Source organism: Cervus elaphus, chromosome X, assembly GCF_910594005.1.
Source record: "Cervus elaphus chromosome X, mCerEla1.1, whole genome shotgun sequence".
In the NCBI taxonomy this organism is placed as follows: domain Eukaryota; kingdom Metazoa; phylum Chordata; class Mammalia; order Artiodactyla; family Cervidae; genus Cervus; species Cervus elaphus.
The window spans coordinates 73,112,473-73,127,078 of NC_057848.1; the positions used below are offsets into that span (position 1 = coordinate 73,112,473).

General features: G+C 40.5%; 1 protein-coding gene and 1 pseudogene across 3 annotated transcripts in view; one reads left to right on the forward strand and one right to left on the reverse strand.

Moving 5' to 3' along the window:
* The window catches only part of LOC122689685 (probable ATP-dependent RNA helicase DDX4), a 727,334-nt gene that overhangs the window by 567,697 nt on the left and 145,031 nt on the right, over window positions 1-14,606 (reverse strand). The window lies entirely within an intron of this gene.
* The window catches only part of LOC122689367, a 52,356-nt pseudogene continuing 40,514 nt past the window's right edge, over window positions 2,765-14,606 (forward strand).

Consider the following 14,606-nt stretch of genomic DNA (forward strand, 5'->3'; position numbering starts at 1 on the left):
TCTTCATTTAAAGATCATTGCATGATGATATATTTCTGAAACTAAACATACTCTTAGCATTTCACCCATTACCACCTGCATTTGTAAGGACTTCCTGTATAGAACATTTTAAATTTAGTCATTCCTTGTAGTTGTTTATGGCACTTTCAGATAGCACTTTTTTCTGTAAAGTTGAGTGGTCTCACAGAAGCAGATTTTTTTAAAGTTACAATAATGCACTCCATTTCCCAGCATAAGTGGGTAAGTGCCACCCTGGCTTGAGCTGGGCTTAAAAGCAAAGGAAAAGCCCTTGGACCAGAGAGGAAACACTTGCATAACTGTGTTGATAAATTACAAACCACTCTCCTTGCTCTCACTTGTGCTGTGGAAGACAGGGCACCTTTGATGTGGATCTTTTTAAACAGCAGAACCTCTGTGGGATACCACCCCACACAGGAAGGTGAGTATCAGGCCACAGAACCTGATAACGCAAACACCTGCAGATTTGGTCCCTTCTTCTATTATATGAGGGTTTATTTCTGCTTTCTTCAATAAAGTTATCGGTCAGAACTCGCTGCATGACTTACTCTGTAGTTAGATTGGTTATTGATGGTGACAAGGAATCTAATCTTCTGGCAGTATATCTTTTTTCAAATGCTGGCGCTAGGGTGGGAGATGGTGGAGGACAGCGATCAGGGGCTGGGGAAAATATAGGAACGTTAAAGGTTTATCTTTCTGGGAGCTTGAGGCTGTAGGAAATTAGACCTAGGAGATTCAGAAGAAAATCCCTGTGTGTAATGGCATTTTGTGGCAGGAGGACTGAGGGAGAGTAAACCAATAATAACTTCTGCTTGATTTTGATGGAGAGAATCTAGGCTTTAGAATAAGAGAAGCGTAAGTTTGAATCCAGCCATGGGGTCGCAAAGAGTCGCATACGACTGAGTGACTGAACTGAAAATGAAACTGAAGTCACTTACAAACTATGAGAGTTTTGGACTGATGAAGTGATACTGTGAGCCACAACTTCCATATCTGTAAAGCAGGGGTAATAATACCAACTCTGCAGGGATTTTAGGAAGGACAGGTGTAACTTATGTAATGCAATTAGGACTTTGTAGACTTTGTAGTAATGTCGCATCATACTTGTGTTCTTGCCAATCTTGCTGCTAGCTGTCTCAAAGTATTCATTGTGTGAAAGCAGCCTGAACCTCAAATGGGTTTATACTCTGAAACTGAATGCAGTTTCCTGATAACTCTTTTTAAAAGTAATTGAGATATAATTAACTTATTAGTTTCAACTATACAACATAATGATTGAATATCTGTATGCAGTGTGACATGATCACCACATTAAGTCTATTTAAGGTAACATGTATGGTGGCACTAATGGTAAAAAACATGCCAGCCAATGCAGGAGATGTAAGGGATGTGGGTTCGATCCCTAGGTTGGGAAGATCCCCTGGAGGAGGGTGCGGCAACCCAATATTCTTGCCTGGAGAATCCCCATGGATAGAGGAGCCTGGCAGGCCCCAGTCCACAGGGTCGCAAAGAGTCGGCCACGACTGAAGCGACTTAGCATGCACACATACCACCATACATAGTTACAAAAGTTTTCTCTCGTGATGAGAGCCTTTAAGGTCTACTGCCATGAAAGTGAAAGTTGCTCAGTTGTGTCTGACTCTTCGACACACCACGGACGGAATTCTCCAGGCCAGAATACTGGAGTGGGTAGCTGTTCCCTTCTCCAGGGCATCTTCCCAACCTAGGGATCGAACCCCGGTTTCCCACATTGCAGGAGGATTCTTTACCAGCTGAGCCACAAGGGAAGCCCATACATGGTTACAAAACTTTTCTCTTCTGATGAGAGTTTTTAAGGTCTACTGCCATAGCAACTTTCAAATATACAGCACAGTATTATTAACTAATATTAACATATTAGTCACCATGCTGACAGCTCTTAATCTCGTCTTGATAAGGTACATAAGCATTTCCTCACCCAAAAAGAAGATACGGTTAGTTTACTAGGCTGAAATTGTCAATATGTGACTGTTTTAGACTTATGAAAATAGCATTTTTGTATAATTCAACCTAAAAGTATGTTACTATCCCTAGAATTTACTTCTTTGTCCATCCTTTAAAAACTCAATCCCATGCTCTGCACAGTTTGTGGCACAGCATGGGTATCAGCACACATTAACTGAGGAAATGTATGAATGAATGAATGAAAGCAGGGTCATATAGTGATATATTGGTGTGCAGGCGAAATCAGGTAAAACAGCCTCCAGGACACAGCCTTGAGTGGGAACTGAAGCTCCAAAGAACAGCCTGCGTGTGGAGTGGTGGAGGTGTTTGTGTGTGTGTAATGGGAGATTGCTAGAGAGGAAACCAGCCATGCTATTGCTTCTGGTTGGGTGATAAGAGATAGAATATGGAGAGGAAGGGATAGTTTCACATCAGCTGGCAAGAGCAGAGTCTCTTCCTTTGTTTTCTTGTCTCCAGCCACTGCTGAAGCCAGCAATAATTGGTTGGTTTCACTTCCAGTCATTGTACTCCTAACAGTAGCTACTACTTTAAAGATAAGACACTAAAAATTACTCAAGTGGCATCACTTTATGTTCTGAGTCCTTTGGTTCAGTATGGAATATTCACAGTGTTGTTTGAGAATTCCAGAGCTCCTGTTGTATTCAAATCAGGCACCACTAATGAGAAGGTGTGTATTTCCTAGGAAGTGCCTCCTTAGTGGAGACAGTTATTCAAAGCTGCTGCATTTTAAAAGTTAGCGCTGATGAGTCAGGCAATGAAGGTAATGGTTTAATGGTTCTCCTTAAGAGCTCAGGATAATCTTCGTGAATTTTCTGTAGCCCACAGTCTTGCTGCACCCAGAATTGCTCAGATTTGGGGAGGCTGATTACCGCATGTAAGACTTCATGAGACTGGTAGGTTTAAACAAAGGAGGGTAGACTTTTCTAATTACTAGAAGACTTACATCCTTTGTTCAGGATCGGGACTTTTGCTAAATTATCAATAATCAGAAATGGCTTCACAGAATCAGAGCAGTCATGGAAATTTTGGGTTTTGAGGTATCTTTCATCAAGGCTGTGGTGAAGTCTAATGATTGTCCTGTTATAGCGTACAGCTGACCCTTGAACAACATGGATTTTAACTGTGTGTCTTGTTTTCAATAGTAAATACTGTCGTACTACACTGTTCATGATTGGTTGAATCCAAGGTTGTAGAACCTCAGATGGGGAGGAACTGGGTGTGTGGACAGAAGTTATGTGAGTGGATTTCTGACTGCGTGGAGAGCCTGTGCTCCTAACTTTGGCATCGCTCAAGGTCAACTGTATGTCACTGCAGCAATGGAAAACTTCATAATTTCCTCCCATGGATACTGAGTCACTCAGTTGTGTCCAACTCTTTGTGACCCCACGGACTGCAGCCTGCCAGGCTCCTCTGTCCATGGGATTCTCCAGGCAGGAAGAGTGGAGTGGGTTGCCATTTCCTCTTCCAGGGGATCTTCCTGACCCAGGGGTCGAAACTGCATCTCCTGTGTTGCTGGCAGATTCTTTACCCCTGAGCCATCAGGGAAGCCCAATGAACACCAATGAACACTGCCAACTTTTTTTTCTGTGACCTCTCCTTTCCATTCCCATAGTCTCCTTCCATTTAGGATACATTTAGTTGAATAAATTCCTGCAACTAAATGACAGTGTTAATTTTCCAGATCCAACTCTCTTGAGTGTACACCCAGGCTTCCTTGGAAGAAGTTCAGAGTGAAGTCAAGTTTTTCAAATGCCATTTTACAAATACATTCTTGATTTACTCCCACAGTTAACTAGGATCACTTCTGTGCACACATTTTGCTAGTTGAACTCTCAGTTGAACTTATTTCTAAGTTCCTGGGAGGTACCTCACATTTGTTTACTTTTACTACCGATAAGCAGTCATGAGTGGTAGTTCTCTGGTGTGTGAGGAGAAGTGGAAAACGCCCTGGAGGACAAACAGGTGTTAGGGCATTGTCATTCTAGCAAAGCTTATTGACTTCCCCAGTCATCAGCTCTTCCCTCTCTTTGGACATTCTGTGCTCTCCTCGCACTATTGTAATTACAGCACTTATCAGGTGATATTTGCTATTACTATCCGTGCTTCTGTTGCTGCAAGTAGATCAGTGGTTCTCAACCCTTTTTTCTTCTACAGCTTTGTCTCTGGGTATAATTTAGTACTGTTAGTACTGCTGTTTTTTGTTAAGGCTTTAAAAATTCACAAATAATAAGTGAGTATTCTCACTGTAAAGCAAAAAAGCAATAATTACAATTAATTAAAATATTTAAGTTCAATATATTCAATATTTAATATTGATAAGATTTTAAAATGCAAAAGCCTGTGTTGGAATAACAATTTGAGCTTTAGCACTTATAATTGCTTATTTATTCAATCATCGAGACTGTCAGCATCATGTCTTGAATAGTGTCTTCATGACTGGGCCTCCCTCACTTGCCAGTATGCTTTTAGAACTTGTAAAGGCATGCTTTTTGGCTAAGAACTGGAGAAAATTAGGACACCATTGTGAATAGTTGGATGTTAAAAAGTGCTATTACTGGGAATTCCCTGGTGTTTCAGTGGTTAGGACTCTGAGCTTCCATTGCAGAAGGCATGGTTTCTATCTCTGGTCAGAGGACTAAGATCCCACATGCTTCAAGGCAAAAAAAAAAAAAAAAAGAAAGAAAGAAAGAAAAATTCTATTCAAGGCCAAAAAAAAAAATCTATTGCTGTTATAATTAATTTTCAAACAACATTTATTCTTCATTGAAAAATTTAAAAACTTCCTAAGTTTTATACTCATTTAAATCAAAATGGTTGTTTTTGGAGAGATTAGCCATAGCTCTTGAGTAACAGGCATTAACTATTGCTGTTATGTAACCATTTTTTTGTTGTTTCATAGTGGTATTTCTATGACTGTGGATCCAAGGTCTCACTCTGCTTTATTTTGCCTTAGGCACTTTCAGTTAGGTGTTTCAACTGGTTTGTGTGTGAGAAAACGTTATCCCTATGGTTTTCGCCCAGAAATGCTGCATTCAACTTTTCCTAAAATGATTTATTTTGCTGAAAACTCTCCTTTTCCCCCCATAATGATATGTCAGCTGAAAATGTAGCATCATTTATTTCTTTCTGAAAGCGAGATATTGCCTTTACATTTGCTTTAATCCTTAGACTATCTCACCATCTCATCTGGGATGATGTGAGGCGCAGCAGCCTTTTTATCCTAATTATTCCGCAAACAATAGTGAATGTCTACCAGGTCCCAGGCACTGCCTTCAACACTCAGGCTTCATAGAGAGAGAAGCTCCACTCTTCAGAAGCTCCCTATCTGTAGAGAAGCCAGCAGGTAATCTACTAAACACCGTTCTGTGTGCTGCGTGCACAGTACGGAAGGCATGGAGGGCGGGTGGGGCACAAAGGCTGACTGGCGGGCCGAGTCCATCTGGGAGCTCAGGGAAGGTGCTTGGAGAAGGCTGGCTTTGAGCTGAGTCTGGAAAGATGGATCACTTTGTCAGGAATAGGGAAGAAAGGACATTCTAGACAGAAGGAACCACATGGACAAAGCATGGAGATGTGAAGTTGCATGGTGCTTTTGGGAAATGACGAGATGCCTTGTTTAGCTGGAGTGGTCAGGAACTGAGGCAGAGACTGGAGGACAGTACTGTCTTTCTGGAGTGTATTCTTGCTGGCTGGTGTACTTTTTGTATTATATAGTAGAATTAACTGTGGACAAAATAATTGACTGGGGTAATGGAATAATCACAGAGGGATCTATGTGATGCTAACCAAATAAATATAACAAAATAGAATGTAATACAAAATATATAAAACAAAATACCTTTCCTCAAAATTCCCAGAATCTGTTTGTCACTAGAAACAGAATTGTTGAGGAGAGACAGGAAGCAAACTAACTCTTGACTGACGATATTTTCTGTTCTCTTTTCAGCCTCCCTGCATTATTTGGGAACAATGTGGGACACTGTGGATGCTCCCTCTACTCTGCAAATTTGGCCTGGCAGGTAGGTCAGCCTGTGCCCTTTTATGGATTATGTGATTCTTTTTGCCTTTTTTGGATAAGAGTTGTTAACTTGAGAACAAAGGGGCACCTGGACATGGGCATTCATGGATGAACAATGGGGGATTTGTGAACTCCCTGAATTAGTGTGGGGTTGTATGTGCCTGTTGATATACACTTATGCATGTACAAGTTTGGCAAGATGATCTATCATATTTTCAAAGGGAGATATGGCCCTTTGAAAGTCAAGATTCACTGTTTTAGAGTAATAGTAAGTGATTATTTTGGTGATTCCTGTGTTAAGTGTGCATTGGTTCCTATGGGATACACACATAAAAACATATATACATTTTTACACTATTTGCCATCAATTTCAAGGATATAAAGGGAAATGAATCAACATGTTTCTACAATGGTCCAACTCAAAACTATGGGCCTAAAGGCCATATAATACCTTGTAGGTCTAAGATGTATTACTTAGATCACATATTATGTTAAAAAAGATAAGACCAGATTAAAAGAAATGGTGACTGAACACTAGAAATGTAGAAAAGGCATGTAGTATAATTATTCGTCTGGTCAGGCTGCTATATAAGAAAATACCACAGACTGGATAGCCTAAACAACAGAAGTTTATTTTCTCACAGTTTTGGAGACTGGAAGTCCAAGGTCAAGCTGTCTGCAGAGTTGATTTTCTCTGACACATCTCTCCTTGACTTGTGGATGACCATCATCTTGCTGCCTCTTCACGTGGTCATCCCTCTGTGTATCTTAATCTCCTCTTATAAGGACACCAGTCAGATTGAATTAGGACACCCTGTAATGGCCCCATTTTAGTTAATACATCCTTATATGCCCTGTTTCCAAATGCAGAGCAGAGAGAGGGTAGGGCTTCAACATATGAGATTTGTGGGGAGGGACACAATTCAGGCCGTAACTTATCATAATCAGAGGTCACCCAGATGGCAGTTGTGATCCAGAGATAATGAGAATGTCTTCTAGACCTCTGGCATGCCTGGCCCACCTTGCAGGTCCCTGGGCTTATACTTGTGGACACTCCAGAGCTTTGTAGACAATACAGGCAGGTAGGGCTATGTGTCTCTGTCACTTTCAGCCATCTCAGAAATCCTCAATTGCTTCCAATTGTCCAATTTAAAGTTCTGCTTATAAGCATCATGACACCATTCCCCTCAACTTGTATCTCGGTCTTGTATCTCAGTCTTCTCTTACTACCTTTCATTAATACCATTTCCTGTATAACTGACTCCAGTTTCCACACTACTTCCCTTCTAGACAATTTTTCCCTCGGTCTCAGCCTTGCCCTTCTTTTATTTCAAGGCATTGCTCACAACAAAATGTATCTTTGCAAAGACACCAAAGATATATGGACATAGAGGGGAAGAAGGGAGATTGAGAAGATCTTTTTAATTTTGAAAAATGTTCTTTTTGCATGTAGGAAATTCGCTGATAAGCAAGAGCAGAACATTCTCCTGGTCCTTCTTAGAGGAAAATTCTGAATATTTCTGCTTATTTCTAAAAATAGAGGAAATAGTTATTTCTAGAAATGTAGCAACATGTTTATATGCTTTTTCTTAACAAGTGGAAGGATTCATGTTTGTGAGGGGCAAATGTAGCCTTCAGTTGTCCATGTGTAAAAAATAAACATTCTGTTGTAGTTTTAAATGTACACAAAAATTGTGAAGATAGTACAGAGAATTCTTATATACCCTTCATCCAGTTTCCCTTATTGCTAATATTTTCTAATAGCATCGTATGCTTGCTGAAACAAAGAAACTGATATTAACACATGATTATTAAGTACATTCCAGACTTTATTTGATTTCACCAGTTTTTCCTTAATGTTCTCTTTCTATTCTGGGATCCAATTCAGGGTAGCATATTGCACTGAATTGTCATGTCTCCTTAGTCTCTTCTGGTGGATGACAGCTCTTTAGTCTTCCCTTTTTTCTCATGACTGTGGCAGTCTTGAAGAGTACTGTGAGTATTCTTGGGGTTTTTTGAAAAATAGAACAGAGGTAAAATGCCCTTCATTGCTCTATCACAATTATATAATGTTTGTGACAGTCTTTTGATGAAGAGTTTATATTCTGATTAGAGGTAAGTTGAATAAGGCTTAAAATAGGCACACTAGGTGCCAACAAATAGGCAGGACAACAGATGTATAAGCCTTGCTACTCACTTGCAGTTACATAAGTTAGGGCAGTTCAGATATGTGGGATCCACACCAGATAACTGAGGCTGTAAGTAATAACTCTTAAGTAAAGAAAGAAAGCAAAAATGAAACTGTTTGCTGATCTGGTTTTCCTTTTTATTCCAGTTCCCCTTGACACCCTCATTTGTGACAAAACAAATCTACAATGCCCTGAGATCATATGCAGAGTTAGAATGTCATGAGGACATAGAGAAAAAGGACATAGGACAAAGAGAAGAAGAGGGAAGATTACTCTTAAATGAATTCCTCCCCCAAGTCCTAAAATCTTGGATTTTCAGGCAAGCCATTTTTCACATGAGGCAGGGAAAGTTGTTTATGCCGTGAAAATAAACAAGCCTAAAATCTTAGTGCTTAAGACAACAAAGTCTGTATGTCCACCACCGGTAAGTAGGGACCTAGACTGATGGGGGCTGTACCAGCCTAAGACTCATCATCTCAACATGGATTTGCAGGGTGTGCAGGGCAGAGGGAGGAGAGAAAGGATAATCATGTACCAGTGCTTTAGTCTCCTCTCATGTCAGGGGCCAAAGAAGTCATGTTGCTATGCCCAAGGAAGCAAGGAAATAAAATCTTCCCATATGTCCGGGAAGGGGAAATACGGATGAGCACTGGAAATGTTCCTGGGCATTCATTTTATTTATCATAAATCTCTTCTGTAACACCAACATAGGGGATCAGACTATGCCAACCCCAAATATACCACTTTGGCATAAGGATTTATTTTGATTCGGAGTCAAATGAGAATCAAGAGATGCAGAAGCAAAGTCTTTGTGGAACTTCTTTTATTTGTTTAAAAGAAGACACTTCTGAAAAGTGAGGACTGCTATACATCTCCTCTCCTGGAGGAGTTTGATGACCATGAGGAAGACAGAAAATCAGTGCCAGGATGGATCTGCACATGTAAACCCTACTCCATTAGTGTCTCACATACATTTACCTTTTCACAGTTTGCCACCCTTGAAAGCCTAAGTTCGTTTTCCTTTGCCCTGTCAGTTCTCTACAGATTTATTGGTTTTGTCTTAAGATGCTGTTTCAGCCCAAGTTCTCACCACCTCTTTAAGTTACTCTTTATTGAGTTTTTGCCTGTGTAATTTCACTGCATGCATTAATATAATGTTTTCTCTTATTAACCTGTCTTTTGTCAGTCTGATTTTACAGGGTGCTGGCTGGAGAACCTAGGAGAGTAAAAGGAAACAGAATTTTTTCCTTCTCTATACCAATATCAAGTGGCCTCGACAAGAATACCTCTGTCCTGCCATGTACCAAACAGGGAGAGTAAAACAAATGTAGCTCCTTCAAAAAAGCTCAGGGGAAGAGGAAAATCATTTTTACAACTACTTCCTCTTCTGATTTCTGATGACACTGATGGTTCTGGTAACCAGAGGTTGGATTCCCCTCTGACTTATGGTTTTTATAGATATTAATCAAAGCTTCTGAAAGAGCTAAAGAGAGATATTCAAGGAAGAATAGTAAAGACCAGAGTTCACCATGGTTCGATGGGGATATATTTAGATTCACAAGGATCTATTCCTGTGCTGTGCTATGTTAAGTCACCTCAGTCGTGTCCGAGGCTCCTCTGCCCATCTATTTCTACACTGGTTCTTTTGGTGGCTGTCTTTGGAATCAGCCTGTGCAAGACAGACTGAGAATGAAGGTGGAAATCAAATGTGACCGTAGGGGGCCATAATGAGAATAGTACAAAACTAAAGACTATTCTGAGGAGACAGGGAAAGGCATCTTATTTCTTTGTTTTCCAGCCAATGATCAACTTTGAAATCCTGCTGAGAGTTCATGTGCTGGTATGAGCAAAATGGAGGTGCAGGGCAGGCTAGTTTTGGATGACTATTTGTAAGGAACTTGGCCAGAGGACTAAAGACAGACCCACATGTACACACAAACACATGCAGCCAAAATCTCTGAGCCAGAGAGTGAGTCGGTCAGTGTGAAAGCCATTCCCCTGGGGACATTGTTGGCTAACCCTTGGCTCACCCTCTTGTAGAATTTTGCCTGTCCCACTGACAGTTGTGAAGTGTGCATCTGTTAATATTCTGCTTGCTGTCCTGAGGATTCGTGAGGGAGGGTTTTCAAGCTATATGGGCTCTCTGAGGAATTACTGGGCTAATTGGTTTACCTTCTGATCTCCACTTAACATGTAGTATTCTTTGGTTCAGGTCAGTGAACTTTGGTCCTTTAAGCAGTTAGACTTGGAGATCACCAGCTTTTTCATGGTTTTCAGCATGCAAGTAGCACAGATAGAAAGTCATTGCCTTAATTGTTTGTCCGGAGCCGCCGGGATGGGCCCAGTCCGTGACAAGGTCATGGGATGAGAGAGGAACCTGCAAGGTAGCTCTTCCTCACATGGGGCTGCCCCGGGGACCCAATATGTCCCCTCCGGAGCCACCGGGACGAGAAAGGAACCTGCAAGGCAGCTCTTCCCCTCGAGGTTGTTCCAGGGGCCCAGTATGTCCCTTTCTTCCTTCTGTCTTACTGTTGTTGGGCTTTCTATTAATTTTTAGAAAGAATAATATATAGTAATAAGGCCTCGCTGGAAAAATCCAAGCCTCTTTGGAAATGCTCATGATTGCTCTGGCTCAGGACACGACCATAAACATTAAGTCAAAGAAGAAAAGGCCGCAGGTATCGTCTGGCTGATTGCTTAAAAGATTATAATGTTCTAGAATAGAAAAGTGTAGAGGTATTTAGATTTAGAAGTAGATATACTGCTTTAGTTTACTTTCTCCTTGGTTGATGTAAATCCATGGCTGATTCGCGTCAATGTGTGACGAAAACCACTAAAATGTTGTGGGGTGGTTGGCCTCCAGCTAATAGAAATAAATGGAAAAAAGAAAGATGGAATCTACATTAAAAAAAAAAAAAGTAGATATACTGCTTTAGTTTACTTGCCCCTTGGTTGAAAGGGTTTTCATCATTGCTATTTCCTTGCTGCTATTTGTTCATTGTTTCCCTTTCTTTAAACAACACGGGATATTATAGGTATTTTTGTAAAATTAGAAAGTGGGGTATATAGGATTTTAATAGAAGATTTATATTAACCAGTTTCACTGCCATTATCTCACTACTAATAGAGATGTTTTGCTGCTTTAGAGGTGTTTTTGCTGTTTAATAGTTAATCATTGTAAACTGAGATTTTGTGGTTTCAGGTAAAGAAAAATATCAGGTTTTTCTTGTGGTACTATTCTCAGAAATGTCAAACATGTTACTGTGACCCTTCCCATGTATTGTTTTATTGTCCAAAGAATTTACACTATACCTGAGGTTTGTGGAACATTGTTTTTGTTAGAGTGAGAATGTTAGGCCATTGAGGCAAGAAGACTATGTACGGGACATTTAAGTATAAACCCTGTAATCAGAAATGTTCTAGATGAATGCATAGGGGAAAAACATGTGAAAAAATATTGACAGAAGCACAAACCAATATCTGATGTAATATGTGGTGACTTAAGGGTGAGGTAATATTCATTCTATAAAAACTGAGCTATCCTAAAAAAAAATTTAAAAAAAGCTACCTCTTCTACACAACCGTCTGTGTCTGTGTGTCTGTCTGTCTTCTTCCTCGCCGACGCCACTCATCCCTTGGGTATTCCTGGTCCTGCTGGGGCTGGACCTTGGCAATTGTTGTCAGGATCAGGCTCATCTGCAGGACTCAGAGGAAGGCGTCTCAGGAAAAAGCTGGAAATGTGGACATGACATGAAGGCCCCTTGCTCTCCTTCACTCTTGTTTGGCACTCCCAGGGGCCGCTTTACCTATGTGGACAATTCTCACTTCTTAGACCACAGTCTCCCACATTGCAGGCAGATTCATAACCATCTGAACCACCAGGGAAGCCCATGAATGAATATACAAATCCCAAAAGTCCCAAATCTAAGCAGTGAATACAACCCATTCTGAAACCGTTTATTACTGACTTCCTATTAGAAGGTGTTACCTCTGGAAGAGTTGAAATGTATACATTAGTCAGATATGCAGATATATTTTATAGCATCCTTATTTTCTATGATTAAGCTAATCAGTTTTCAAAAAGTCCCTGCTCGCCTGGAAAGCCAGGCAAGCCTGAGGAAGGGAACAACATGGGCAGCACTTATATTTGTTAGCATTGTCTCAGTTTCTCCTGATTTATAGTGTTTTTCAGCTGATTCAGTCTCTCTGGGGTAACTGTGTGCAGTTCCAGAGCTTCTGCCTGTCCCCCTACTCCTGCCTAGGGTGGTGTCTAGGTATATGAGAGGGTTTACGTAACTTCAGAGTCCTTGTCTCCTAAATCTGTGTGAGCAAGTCTTTGTTTCCCTCTGTTTTCCTCTGGGCGGTCTGCTGGGGTCTTATCCCTTCTCTGTTATCTGCTGCTGGGCAGCCAACTTTGCGTGGGCTTTGGGGTATCATTGCCAAACCCACTCCTGAAGTTCATGCCCCAGCTGTTTGCCTGTGGTCTTGACATCCCCCTGTGCACAGAAGCCTCTTCATCTGAATCCCAGGCCTGATCTACAGCCATAACACCCTGAACGTGCCTGATCTCTTCTGAATCCCAGGCCTGGACCAACCCCACACATCTATACCCACCCCCAGTTCCTCACCCTGAGATACTGGGGACTTCTGAATCCCTGCTTGCTACTCTCACCTGTTCAGAGCTTACGTGAAGATCTTTTCCAACCCACCCTCTGCAGTGCTAGGACTTGCATATCATGCTGGAGTTGGTGCTTAAGTGGTACACAAGGCTCCGACTAGACTTACTATGCCTGGTGAAATAGGCCACCAGCCCAAATGACCTTGGTTCCTCAGACTCATGCGTATTTGTACTGTTGCACCCAAGAAGGCTGATATCTGAGTTCTTTGCTCCATCTTAACCTTTACTCCCCTGCTCCAATATTTTACTTGCTACAAGTGATGGACTTTTTACTTCTTATCTGGTAGGAACTTCCTTGAATAAAAATAAAAGAAGTGTTTTCTAAGTAGAAATCTAGCTGTTTAAAGGGACTAACTGCAGAGATGGAGTTAGATTCCTTCCATGGCCCTGATAAGGAGAACCTGTTATACCTAGTAACTTACCAAGAAGTTCAGCTTTTGATTAATCTGTTTTCATCAAACTCTTCAATGCTGGCAATATTTATCATGCACTAAATTTACTGTGTTTGTGTAGTTTTCTAGACCTGCCAACTAAGCCTGAGAACATTTCTTGTGTCTTCTACTATAGGAAAAATTTTACTTGCACCTGGAGTCCAGAGAAAGAAGCTAATTTTATATCTACACAGTCAGGAGAACTTCGTGAGTATGGGAGCTTTTGTGCCATCAGGGAGAGTAAGGGGAGGAGGCAGAGGTTCCCACTTTAACTCCTGACTCAAGTTGCTTAGACAGTAAGTAATATGTTTTCTCAATTATAGCTTCTAGATAACCATTATTTGCATCCAGTGGCTGGGGTGATATCTTGGTTATTTGCAACCATACTGGTAGGATCTAAAGCTAAGAGGGAGGGGAGGATGCTTGTATAACCATTACACTACATTACCCTGTTGGCCATTTTTGCACTCTATGATAACCATGGAAAACCCTGAGATCCTTTCTGCTTTCAAAATTCCATGATTCTCTATTTCTGTATGTTCAGGCTCTGCTCCCTCACCCCTGCCTTTACAAATCCTTACAAAGTGGGCCCCCTCTTCTGGTCTCAGCCTGTTTCATCTCCCACATAGTCCCTAGAGGACTATAGCAATAGCCACCTCCTTGATTCCTACAATATGTGTAGTTGTTTTCATTAAGTTATAGCTTGATAAGGTTTAAGTTATCTATCTAAGAAACTAATTGTAATGAGATTTCTGAAAACAGTGTACACCAGTGGCCAAAAAATCAATCTGAAAAATATGAAGAATATAAAAAATCACCCAAAATCCCACCACCAAAGGTAACAATGTTTAACATTTTAATGAAGGCATTTCTAGACACCTTTAAGAAGAGTTATGTAAATATGTAAGTTCATATTAATGTAGTCATTATTTATATAATATGCATCTTGCTTTTTTCACCATTAATAGAGTACCAGGCATCTTTCCATATCATTAAATATAGTTGTAGTAAAAACTATCATTTTAAATTCTATTTATGTATCTACTGTAATTTATTTAACAAATTCTTTTTATTTTTTTCTTTCAAGAATATGTTCTCAAGGTTAGAATCTGAGATTTTCAAGAGCCTATTCATTATTTCTTACCAATAGGAAATATGTTATATGACTATAACTTTTGATGGACTTACAGGATTCCCAGGGAGGTCTCCATGGTAACTTTTCTCTCTCCTTGAAGCTGAGGAAGGAATCTGGAGAGATAAACATCAATTTC